This window comes from Peromyscus leucopus, chromosome 3 (assembly GCF_004664715.2).
Source record: "Peromyscus leucopus breed LL Stock chromosome 3, UCI_PerLeu_2.1, whole genome shotgun sequence".
In the NCBI taxonomy this organism is placed as follows: domain Eukaryota; kingdom Metazoa; phylum Chordata; class Mammalia; order Rodentia; family Cricetidae; genus Peromyscus; species Peromyscus leucopus.
The window spans coordinates 75,562,065-75,573,100 of NC_051065.1; the positions used below are offsets into that span (position 1 = coordinate 75,562,065).

The 11,036-nt window shown below is 38.2% G+C and overlaps 1 pseudogene; it reads left to right on the top strand.

Annotated features, from left to right (window-relative positions):
• The first annotated feature begins 505 nt into the window (after nucleotides 1-505).
• Nucleotides 506-1,494, top strand: LOC114710932 (annotated as a pseudogene).
• The last annotated feature ends 9,542 nt before the right edge of the window (nucleotides 1,495-11,036 follow it).

The following is an 11,036-nucleotide window of genomic DNA, read 5'->3' on the forward strand; positions in this document are numbered from 1 at the left end:
AAAGACAGCGTATTAAAGTAATGCAATGTGAGACTGCTGTAACTCTTTTGAATTTCTTTTGTGAATATTTTCCAGATCAACATAAGTTTTATTTGATTGTGAAAATGTGATTAATATTCTCTGTTCATCACTACTGTTTTAGGTGTTAACTTTAAAATGAGGCATTGTAAATTAATAGGATTGGATTTCTAAGGCATGACACCTAGGTGCAATACAGCCACACAGTGTATATTCTGTATAGGAGGATGTGACTGTAAATGCCTTTTTAAAATCTCTAATATGCTATTTATACAGGGAGATACATGGAGACGTTTATATAAGTATATGTTATCCATTCTGGAATATCAAATGATAAAGAGACAGGTTAATCAAGAATAAGTTAATCAAGAATGATGATGTAGATGTACTGACAATTGAATCACAAGTTTGATGTACTCTCTATTATTTTTCTAGGTATATGAATTATGTTTCAACTATGATGTTAAGATGAACACACTTTCCACTTATGTCCTTATTAAAGAATATCCTTAATTTCCAAAGTGTACTTGGAGTTCTAGCCAATATGTTTCTCCTTTTTTTCTACACTGTCATAATCCTAGTTCATAGATTTAAGCCCATGGACCTGATGTCCTGTCAACTGACCCTCATCCACATAGTGATGGTCCTCACTGGAGGGGACCTTTGGCTTACACATGTATTTGAGTCACTGAACTTTGAGAATGACTTCAAATGTAAGGCAACTCTTTACATAAGCAGGGTGACGAGAGGCCTCTCCATCTGCATCACCTGCCTCCTGAGTGTGTTCCAGGCTGTCACTATCAGTCCCAACACATCATTGTTGGCAAAATTTAAACATAAACTAAAGACATACACAACCAATGCTTTCTTCTATATTTGGTCTCTCAATTTGTTTTTCAGTAGTAGCTGTATCTTTTATATTGGTGGTTTTACCAATGTGAGTGCGAGCAACCAGATGAAGGTCACCAAATATTGCTCACTCTTCCCCATGAACTACATCACCAGGGCACTGATTTTAACAGTGATAACCTCCAGAGATGTCTTTCTTGTAGGAGTTATGTTGACCACAAGTGCATACATGGTGATTATCTTGTTCAGACATCGGAGGCAATGCAAGCATCTTCACAGCATCAGCCACCCGAGAGCATCCCCTGAGAAAAGGGCCACCCAGACCATCTTGCTGCTGGTGGTTGTCTTTGTGGTCATGTACTGGGTGGACTTCATCATCTCATCCACCTCAGTCCTGTTATGGAAGTACAACCCAGTCATCCTGACTCTTCAGAAGTTTGTGATGAATGCCTATCCGACAATTACTCCTTTGGTACAAATCAGTTCTGATAACAGAATAATCAATATGATGAAAAACTTATGGTCAATGTGCCACCCAATTTCTTTATAGGGCAATTTTTCTTTTTCTTTCAAAAATCAAGAACACTTAATTCTTGTTCTTCAGAAGCCATTCACCTCGTGTTTTGATAGAGTATCTCTTAGTGTCGTAGTTCTTACCAAGTAGGCCAAGATGATAGATAAACGCATGAGTGTTTTGCCATCATGTATGTATGTGTGCACTCCTGGTCCCCACAGAGGTCTGCAGTGGAAATGGAGTTACAGATGGTTTTAAGGAGTCTTGCTGGTCATTTGAAATTATATTTTTTTTATTAAAAAAGATTATTTTTAAACTGTTTAATAGTTCAAGTAGCGAAGTAAGATTATTCATTTCACCCAAACAAAATTTGTGGTATAACATATATACATTCTTTTATGTTTGTGCTGCCAAATAGTATAGAGTCCTTTTGTTCACTGTACAGCATAAGTTGATATTTTGACAGGAATTTTCTTTTATCTCCTTTTTATTTTATGTCATAAATGTTCCCTAGATGTTGAGGTTATTCAAGGAAACTCCTTGTTGATAGTGACTTTTAAACCTTTTTTTAATGTTTAATTTACTCTAAATCACTAAGAATAGTTTATATAACCTATTGTAGCTCTAATTGTTTCCTAATTATAATTTCTATGTATCCATAAAAATAATGTGAATTTAAATTTTCTATTTTTATCACAGTCACTTAATGAGTGAGTCCTATATGAAATTTTCATGTGCCTGTTTATTTCTACTTCATTTAATCTACACTTATTGAAATATTATTGGTTAATAAAATTGTTTATATGCACATATGATGTACAATGTAGTTTTTGTGATGTGTGTATACGTGTGTGTGCACAGATGAAGGATGTGTGTGCATGTGTGTGCACGTGTATGTGCACAGATGAAGGATGTGTGTTCATGTTCATGTTCAGGAGACACTTAGTTCTTGTTCTTCAGAAGCCATTCACCTCATGTTTTGTTAGAGCATCTCTCAGTGTCGTAGTTCTTACCAAGTAGGCCAAGAAGATAGCCCTGTGAATTATCTTGTTCCTGCTTCTTCAGCTCTGGGATCACAAATATGCATAACTATATCTATACTTCTTCAAATTTTTTTATTGAAAATTTATTTTTCATACAACATGCCCTTTTTAGAGTTTCCTATCCTCCATTCATCCAAATTCTTTACTTGTCCCTTCCCATCTGGAACCACACCCTTTTTCTTTCTCTTTAGAAAACAAATAGGTATATAAGTTTTAATAACAAAATAAAATTAGCTATAGAAAGATAAAACAAAAACAAGCTAATTGGAAAAGGTCAAAACCAATAGAAGAAAAAGAGCCACAAAAAAAAAAAAAAGCACAAGAACACATAAAGATGTAGAGACACACTAGCCACACAGGAATCTCACAGGAACACAAAAGTAGAGGCCAGATTATATAATATGATATAAGCAAGGGATCTGTAAGGTAAAATTTAGAGAAAACAAAATTCAACATTATCTGACAAAGAATTTTCAAAGATTCCATTGAGTTTGTTTCCCGTTTGCCATCTACCACTGAGCACAGGGCCTACCTTAAGAGTGGGAGTCCCTGGAAGAAAACTAATTTTTCACTTGCAAGTGACTATCAGATGAAGACAGCTGTAGCAAGGGGAAAACACAACCCGGCCCAGTACTGTTATGAGTGAACTGGAGAAGGAGCCCCTCAAGCCAGGTGGTCAGGCACTATTATGGTGAGCAAATATATGGTGGGCTATGGGAGTGAGAGGGAGAGAGACAGAATGGTTCATATCCTGTGCTGAGAGCGGATCTGAAGTGGTGAGGTGGTGAGGAGCAGGGAGAGGTGGGATGTGTGTGCATGTGTATGTGCACAGATGAAGGATGTGTGTTCATGTGCTTGTAGAGGCCAGGAGACACTTAGTTCTTGTTCTTCAGAAGCCACTCACCTCCGGTTTTGATAGAGCATCTCTGAGTGTCGTAGTTCTTAGTTCGTAGCTTGCCTGCCCCCTTGGGTCATGGTGATGTCTGGGCCTGGGCTGATCCCAAGACCCATGGCTGTGTCCACGGTCCTGCTGCAGCCAGGCTCTGTGTTAATATCCATGGCTCCTGTTAACACCGAAGGCAGAGAGGACAGAGCTGCACAGAGTTGGCCTCACCCCTCACTGGCTGCCACACTAGAGAGAAAGGTCCCTGCCCCTCACTTGCTGCAGCACTCAGAAGAGCTGGTCCTACACCTCTCCTGGGCAGGAAAACAGAGCTGACCCTGTTTGCTGGGGGCACTGGTGAGCCGGCCCCGACAGTATGTGAATGGGAGAGCTGGTCCTGCTCCCCTTGTCTGCCTTTTTTAATGGTGTGGGTAAGAGAAAGATGCCCTCCCCCGACTCTCCCCAACCACCTATGACAGGTGGAAGAGATGACCCAACCTCTTACCTGCTGGAGACCTGTCCCTGTTTTTCTTTTTTCTTTTTTTTACTGTTATTAGGGAAATATTTATTGAATAAGATAATTCAGAATGAATGCAGCTATACAGGGATACTTTATATTCAATGATAAGTCATTTAATAGCTGGATAACGCTCATAAAGGCAATGCAGAATATGTAAGAACAAGTTGAAACTGACATATAAAAACAAAGAACTGACTACATAGTGAGATTGTGGATGTAAAAAAATAGATATTGACTGCAGATTATTCAAAGACAATTTCTTTTTAAGTAAAAGTGCATTTATCCTATTACAGATTGTCAGATAAAGCATACATATTTCAATCATGGATGAGTGCCTTATTGAAGAACTCTACTAATGCTCTTCTCAGATTCCATCACAGGAGGTAAGCGTCTTCCTTCCTACTCCATTCCTAATTTTCAGTTAGAAAATGAACCTGAGGACATATATGCTGCAGGAAGGGTAGGTCCCCTCAAAGAGCTTGTACATCTGGCCACATCTCTCATGTCATACACATCTGGTAATCATCTGTTTCTTCTGAAGCTACACACATAGCAGGTGGTTCTGATCTTCTTTGTGACTCTCATATGAGACGGTGAAGGTTTAAAGACTTATTTTCTGAGCATGTGCTCTCAAAAGAAATTTCACTCTCCCCTCATAAGAATCCACACCATTTCTGTGTCTCTTTCTGTCTCCTTTGGGAAAAAATAAGCTATGGCAAATGAGTATCTCAAGACTAACTCTAAAATAAAATAAAATAAAACTACATAAAACACAACCAAAAAACTTGGAATTGGATGAAACAAACAGCAGAAAAAAGTACCAAAGAAAAAACAGAAGAAGCACGTATGGATGCAGAGACACAAACATTCCACACACAGGAATCCAATAAAAACTCAAAACCAGAATCCATAGTATCCATGCAAAAACCTACAAGGTTTTTTTTTTTTTTTTTTTTTTTTTTTTTTTTTTTTTTTTTTTTGCCTGGGAAACATAGTAGAGCTGGTTCTGGTGGTGTAGGTGTGGTGAGCCAGCCCTGAGGGCAGGAAAGTAGGAATCCTGGCCCCATCTCTTGCTCCTTGTTGCATGGGGTAAACTAGGCAGGTCAGTGCTGGAGAGCTCACAGTCATGGTGATGATAAAGGAACGCTGACAGGCAGATCAACCCAGCTACCACCCAGGTCCAGAACCATGAGGTGTGTATGTGTTACAGTCAGCAATAGGGCCTTACCATCATTGGATAAAGAGCAATTAATAGCCTTGGAAATAGCCAGGGTTGTTTAGAGATTCACGTGGGACGCTTCAGTCAACAACTCAATTGGATGTAACCCATTCCCAGTTCTGGAAATTTCATTTGGTGATGAGGGATATCCAGTTGGGTCTTATTCCCTATGTTATTTGGCACACACACACACACACACACACACACACACACACACACACACACACACAGAGAGAGAGAGAGAGAGAGAGAGAGAGAGAGAGAGAGAGAGAGAGAGAGAGGAGAGAGAGATTACAAGCTTCTACTGTAACTGGTTTTCATACTCCCATCAAATATTCTTAGTTTTAGCTCTTCCTCCCTACATTTCCTTCCATGCTCCCCTTTTCTCCCTCCCCATATGATCTTCCCATTAGAGTCTCCTCCATCCATCCATCACTATCTATTCTATTTTTTTTCCCTAGGGGAATCCATCACTCCCTCAAAATCCCTTTCTCTATATCTAACCTCTATAAAAACTGTAGTTTTTTTTTTTAAATCAATGACTCAACAGCTAAAATATACATAAAAAGTGAATATATGTATGTGATTGTCTTTCTGGATCTGGGCTACCTCACAGAGGATGATTTTTTTTTCTGTTTTAATCCATTTACCTGTGGATTTCCTGATTTTGTTATTTTAATGGCTGAGTTTTGTTCTACTGTGTAAATGTAATACATTTTTTTAAATTCATCTGTTGATATACACCAAGTTTATTACAAATTTCTGGGCATTATGAATAGAGCAGCAATGTATGAGGTTGATCAGGTATCTGTAAAAGGATGACACATCCTTTGGATACATGCTCAAGAGTGGTGTGGCTGGATCTTGAGGTGGATTTTTTCCCAGCTTCCTGAAGAACTACCAGACTGATTTCCATAGTGGCTGCACAAGTTTGCACTCCCAGAAGCAATGGATGAGTGTTCTTCTTACTCTACATAAGCAGCATCAGCTATCATTTGTTTTACTGATATTGGTCATTCTGACTTGTGTAAGATGAAATCATAAAGTAGTTTTAATTTGCCTTTCATTGATCACTACTAGTGTTGAATAGTTGAGTGATTCTCTGCCATTTGAGTTTCTTTTTTTTTTTCTTTTTTTTTTTTTTTTTTTTTTTTTTTTTTCTTTTTTTTTTTTTTTGGTTTTTCGAGACAGGGTTTCTCTGCATAGCTTTGCGCCTTTCCTGGAACTCACTTGGTAGCCCAGGCTGGCCTCGAACTTACAGAGATCCGCCTGCCTCTGCCTCCTGAGTGCTGGGATTAAAGGCGTGCGCCACCACCGCCCGGCTTTTGAGTTTCTTTTTTGAAGTAAGGAAAGAAATAAAGAACACACACACACACACACACACACACACACACACACACACACAGAGAGAGAGAGAGAGAGAGAGAGAGAGAGAGAGAGAGAGAGAGAGAGAGAGAGAGAGAGAGAGAGAGAGAGAGAAGATTATGGAGAGACTCTAAAGATGTGTATGTATATTTCCCCCTTTTTGTGGGCCAGGGAATGTTAGTTTAGCCACCCCACCCCCCCCCCCCCGCCCCAAATAATTAAGTTTTGCTTTCTCAGATAGAAAAGTCAAGTTGAGCAATTAGTTTATGGACTCCATGGCTTCCCCTCAATCCATGAGCTGCTGAAGCCTGGTCCTCCTAGTAGCAGCAGAATATTAATGGGGATTGGATTTAATCTGTAGATTACTTTTGGTCAGATGGCCATTTTTACTATGTTAATCCTACCAATCCATGAGCATGGGAGATCTTTCCATCTTTTGATATCTTCTTCAATTTCTTTCTTCAAAGACTTGAAATTATTATCATACAGATCTTTGACTTGCTTGATTAGAATTACTCCACATGTTTTATATTATTTGAGGCTATGGTGAAATGGTCTTGATTCTTTGATTTCTTTCTCAGACCTTTGTCTTTTGTATATAGGAAGGCTACTGATTTTTTTTTAGTTAATCTTGTATCCAGCCACTTCACTAAAGGTGTTTAACAGCTCTGGGAGTTCCCTGGTAGTGTTTTTGGAGTTGCTTTTGTATGCCAATACATCACCTGAAAATAAGGATGCTTTGACTTCTTCTTTTCCAACATGTATTTTTTGATCACCTTCAGTTGTCTTAGTGCTCTAGCAAGAACTTCAAGTACTATATTAAATAGGTATGGAGAGAGTGGACAGACTTGTCTTGTTCCTCATTTTCGTCGAATATCTTTGAGTTTCTCTCCATATAATTTGATGCTAGCAATTGGCTTGCTGTATATTGCTTTTATTATGTTCATGTATGTGCATTATATCCGTGATCTCTCCAAGACTTTTATTATGAAGTGGTATTGGATTTTGTCAAAAGCTTTTATAGCATCCAACAAGATGATCATGTGCTTTTTTATTCTTTCAGCTTGCTTATATGGTGAATTATACTGACAGATTTTCATATGTTGAATAATCCCTGCATCTTTGGGGTGAAGACTACTTGATCATGGTGGATGATCTTTTTGATGTGTTCTTGGATACAGTTGGCAAATATTTTACTTAGTATTTTTACATCAATATTTATGAGTGAAATTGGTCTGTAATTCTTTTTCTCTGTTGAACTTTGTATTGTTTGGGTATCAGGGTGACTGTGGCCTTATGGAAAGAATTTGGCAATGTTCCTTCTGTTTCTATTTTGTGGAATAACTTGAAGAGTATTGGGATTAGCTCTTTTTTGACAGTCTGCTAGAATACTGTGTTAAAACATGTGTCCCTGGGCTTTTATTGTTTGGGAGACTCCTGATGGCTGCTCTACTTCCTTGGGGGCTATAGGTCTATTTAAATTGTTTATATGATCCTGCTTTAACTTTGTTAAGGGGTATCTATCAAGCAATCTGTCCATTTCTTTTAGATTTTTCAATTTTGTGGAGTACAGATTTTTGAAGAATGACCTAATGATTCTCTTTATTTCAATGGAGTCTGTGTTTGTTCCTCTTTTCATTTTTAATTTTGTTGATTTGAATATTCATTCTATCTGCCTTTTAGTTAGTTTGGATAAGAGTTTATCTATTTTGTTAATTTTCTCAAAGAACCAACTCTTTGTTTCCTTGATTCTTTGTATTATTCTCTTTGTTTCTACTTTATTGATTTCAGCTCCCAATTTGATTATTTCCTGCCTTCTACTCCTCTTAGGTGTGTCTACTTTTTGTTCTAGAGGTTTTGGGTGTGCTGTGAAGTCACTAGTATGAGCATTCTCAAAATTCTTCATGAAGACACTTAGTGCTATGAACTTTCCTCTTAGCACTGCTTTCATTGTGTCCCACGAGTTTGGGTTTGCTGTGCATTCATTTTCATTGAATTCTAGGAAGTCTTTAACCTCTTTCTTTATTTCTTCCTTGACCCAGTGGTAACTCAGTAGAGAGTTGTTCAGTTTCCATGAGTTGTAGGCTTTCTTTTGTTTCTATTGTTTCTGAAATCCATCTTTAATCCATGGTGGTCTGTTAGAATACAGGGGGTGATTTTAATTTTTCAGTATCTCTTGAGACTTGCTTAGTTGCTGAGCATATGGCTAATTTTGGATGTTGTTTCATGTGGTTCTGAGAAGAATGTACATTCTTTTGTGTTTGGGTGAAATTTTCTGTAGATACCTATTAGGTTGATTTGAATAATAGTATATGTTTGTTCCATTATTTCTCTGTTTAGTTTCTGTCTGAATGTTCTGCTCATTGGTAAGAGTGTGGTGTTAAAATCTCCCACCCTTATTGTTTGCAGTTTTATGTGTGATTTAAACTGTAGACTGATTCTTTTACAATTGTGGTGCCCTTACATTTGGAGCATAGATGTTCAGATTTGATACATCACCTTGGTTGATATTACCTTTGATGAATTTGAAATATCCTTCTCAATCTCTTTTGATTAATTTTGGTTTGAAGTCTATTTTGTTAGATATTAGGGTGGTTACAGCAGCTTGCTTCTTAGGTCCATTTGATTGCAAAATCTTTTCCAACCCTTTAGTTTTATGTAATGTCTGTCTTTGAGGTTGAGGTGTGTTTCTTGAATGCAGCAGAATTATGGATCCTGATTTGTACCCAATCTGTCAGACTGCATCTTTTTATTGGCAAATTGAGTCCATTGATATTGAGGGATATTAATGATCAATGACTGTTAATTCCTGTTATTTTGTTGGTGGTGGTGACAGTGTGTGTGTGTGTGTGTGTGTGTGTGTGTGTGTGTGTGCTTCTATTCTTTGGGTTTCACTCACATGAGGTTATCTATTCCTTGTGTTTTTGTGGGTGTTATAAACTGCCTAGGTTTGGAATTTTCCTTCTAGTACTGAGTGTAGCGCCTAGTTTGTGGATAGATGCTACAGCCGGTGCAGCTGGAGCACGAAATCTGGCAAGGGAAGCCGAGGTTAAAGAGCACTCTAGACACCCAGTTTCAGTTCGTCAGGGAAGCAGCTCTCTTTATTCGTACCAACCTGGGCTTATATACCCCTCTAACAGCAGGGTTCAAGGAATGGTTACTCTGTATCCGGAGGCAAGCCTACACTGTTTTCCAAACAGGAAAAACCACAGGGGAACTGATCCCCAGCACCCTCCAGAACCCAACTGCACATTTTTCACACAAACAACTTAACTGGGACAGGACAAAAAAGGGCATTTAAAATTAAGGCAGCAAACTTACTGCTGCTGACATGTCCTCCCTTTTTATTTTTAAAAGGAACACATCGGCTAGAACAGCCTGTGAAAGATCAGATAGCCCCTGCCTTAGGTCGCATGAGGACCACAGGAGTTGCCCGTCTCTGGGTACTATCTGTCAACATTTGTAACCACACTTATGCAGATTCAGAGGGTGACATGGCCAGAAGGGATTGCTTGGTTACCTGTCGGTGTTGAGTGAACTGGCATTGCCATCGGCATAGCAGAAATAACCCAATTCCCATACCGCCTGCACAGATTAATAAGAGGGAAACAGCCCCTGCCCATCCAGTGATCCACCTAGCAGCTTTAGACATTAATGACCACCAGGTCTGCTCATTTATACTCTAGTTTCATTAATCCTTACAATAGCATGTGCTAACTGAATTGCATAGTTCAAAAATGTTCCATTATACAAACTTCTGATATTCCATAAGCACATAACATATGTTGGTGTATCCACAACATATCTATTTGTTCTTGTAACAGTGCTGCTTGCTGATTAAGCATCAGAATTCCAAAGTGTAATTGTCCATTCAATGTTTGCTGAATGTCCAAGGCACCAGACACCCTCTCAGATAAAGTGTTGATAATGGCAGCCTGTTGAACAGTCTGAGTTAATGCAAGCCCAGCAGCTGTAGCAGCAGATAGATATATTTTAAATTTGACTTTGTTATGAAATATGCATCTAGGATAATTCACAGTTTTGCTGGGTATAGTAGTCTGGACTGGCATCCCTGAGCTCCTAGCATCTACAAGGCATAAATCCAGATTCTTCTGGATTTGAGGGTCTCCATTGAGAAGTTGGATGTGATTCTAATGGGCCTGCCTTTATATGTTACTTGGCCTTTTTCCCTTGTCATTTTTAATATTCATTTTTGTTATGTATGTTTAATGTTTTGATTATTATGTGATAAGGAAAATTTTTTTCTGGTCCAGTCTATTTGGTGTTCTGTAATCTTCTAGTCCCTTTATAGACATGCCCTTATTTAGGTTGAGTAAATTTTCTTCTATGATTCAGTTAAATATATTCTATGAGATTTTGATCTGCATTTCTTCTCTTTCTTCTATTCCTAATATTCTTATGTTTTGTCTTTTCATTGTGTCCCAGATTTCATGAATGTTTTGTGTTAGGAAACTTTTAGATTTAACATTTTCTTTGACTGATGAATTTATTTCCTCTATCATGTTTTCAATGCCTGAGATTCTTTCCCATCCCTTGTATATTGATGGTGAAGCTTGTATCTGTAGTCCCTGTGTGCTTACCCAATATTTTCAATTTCTAGGTTT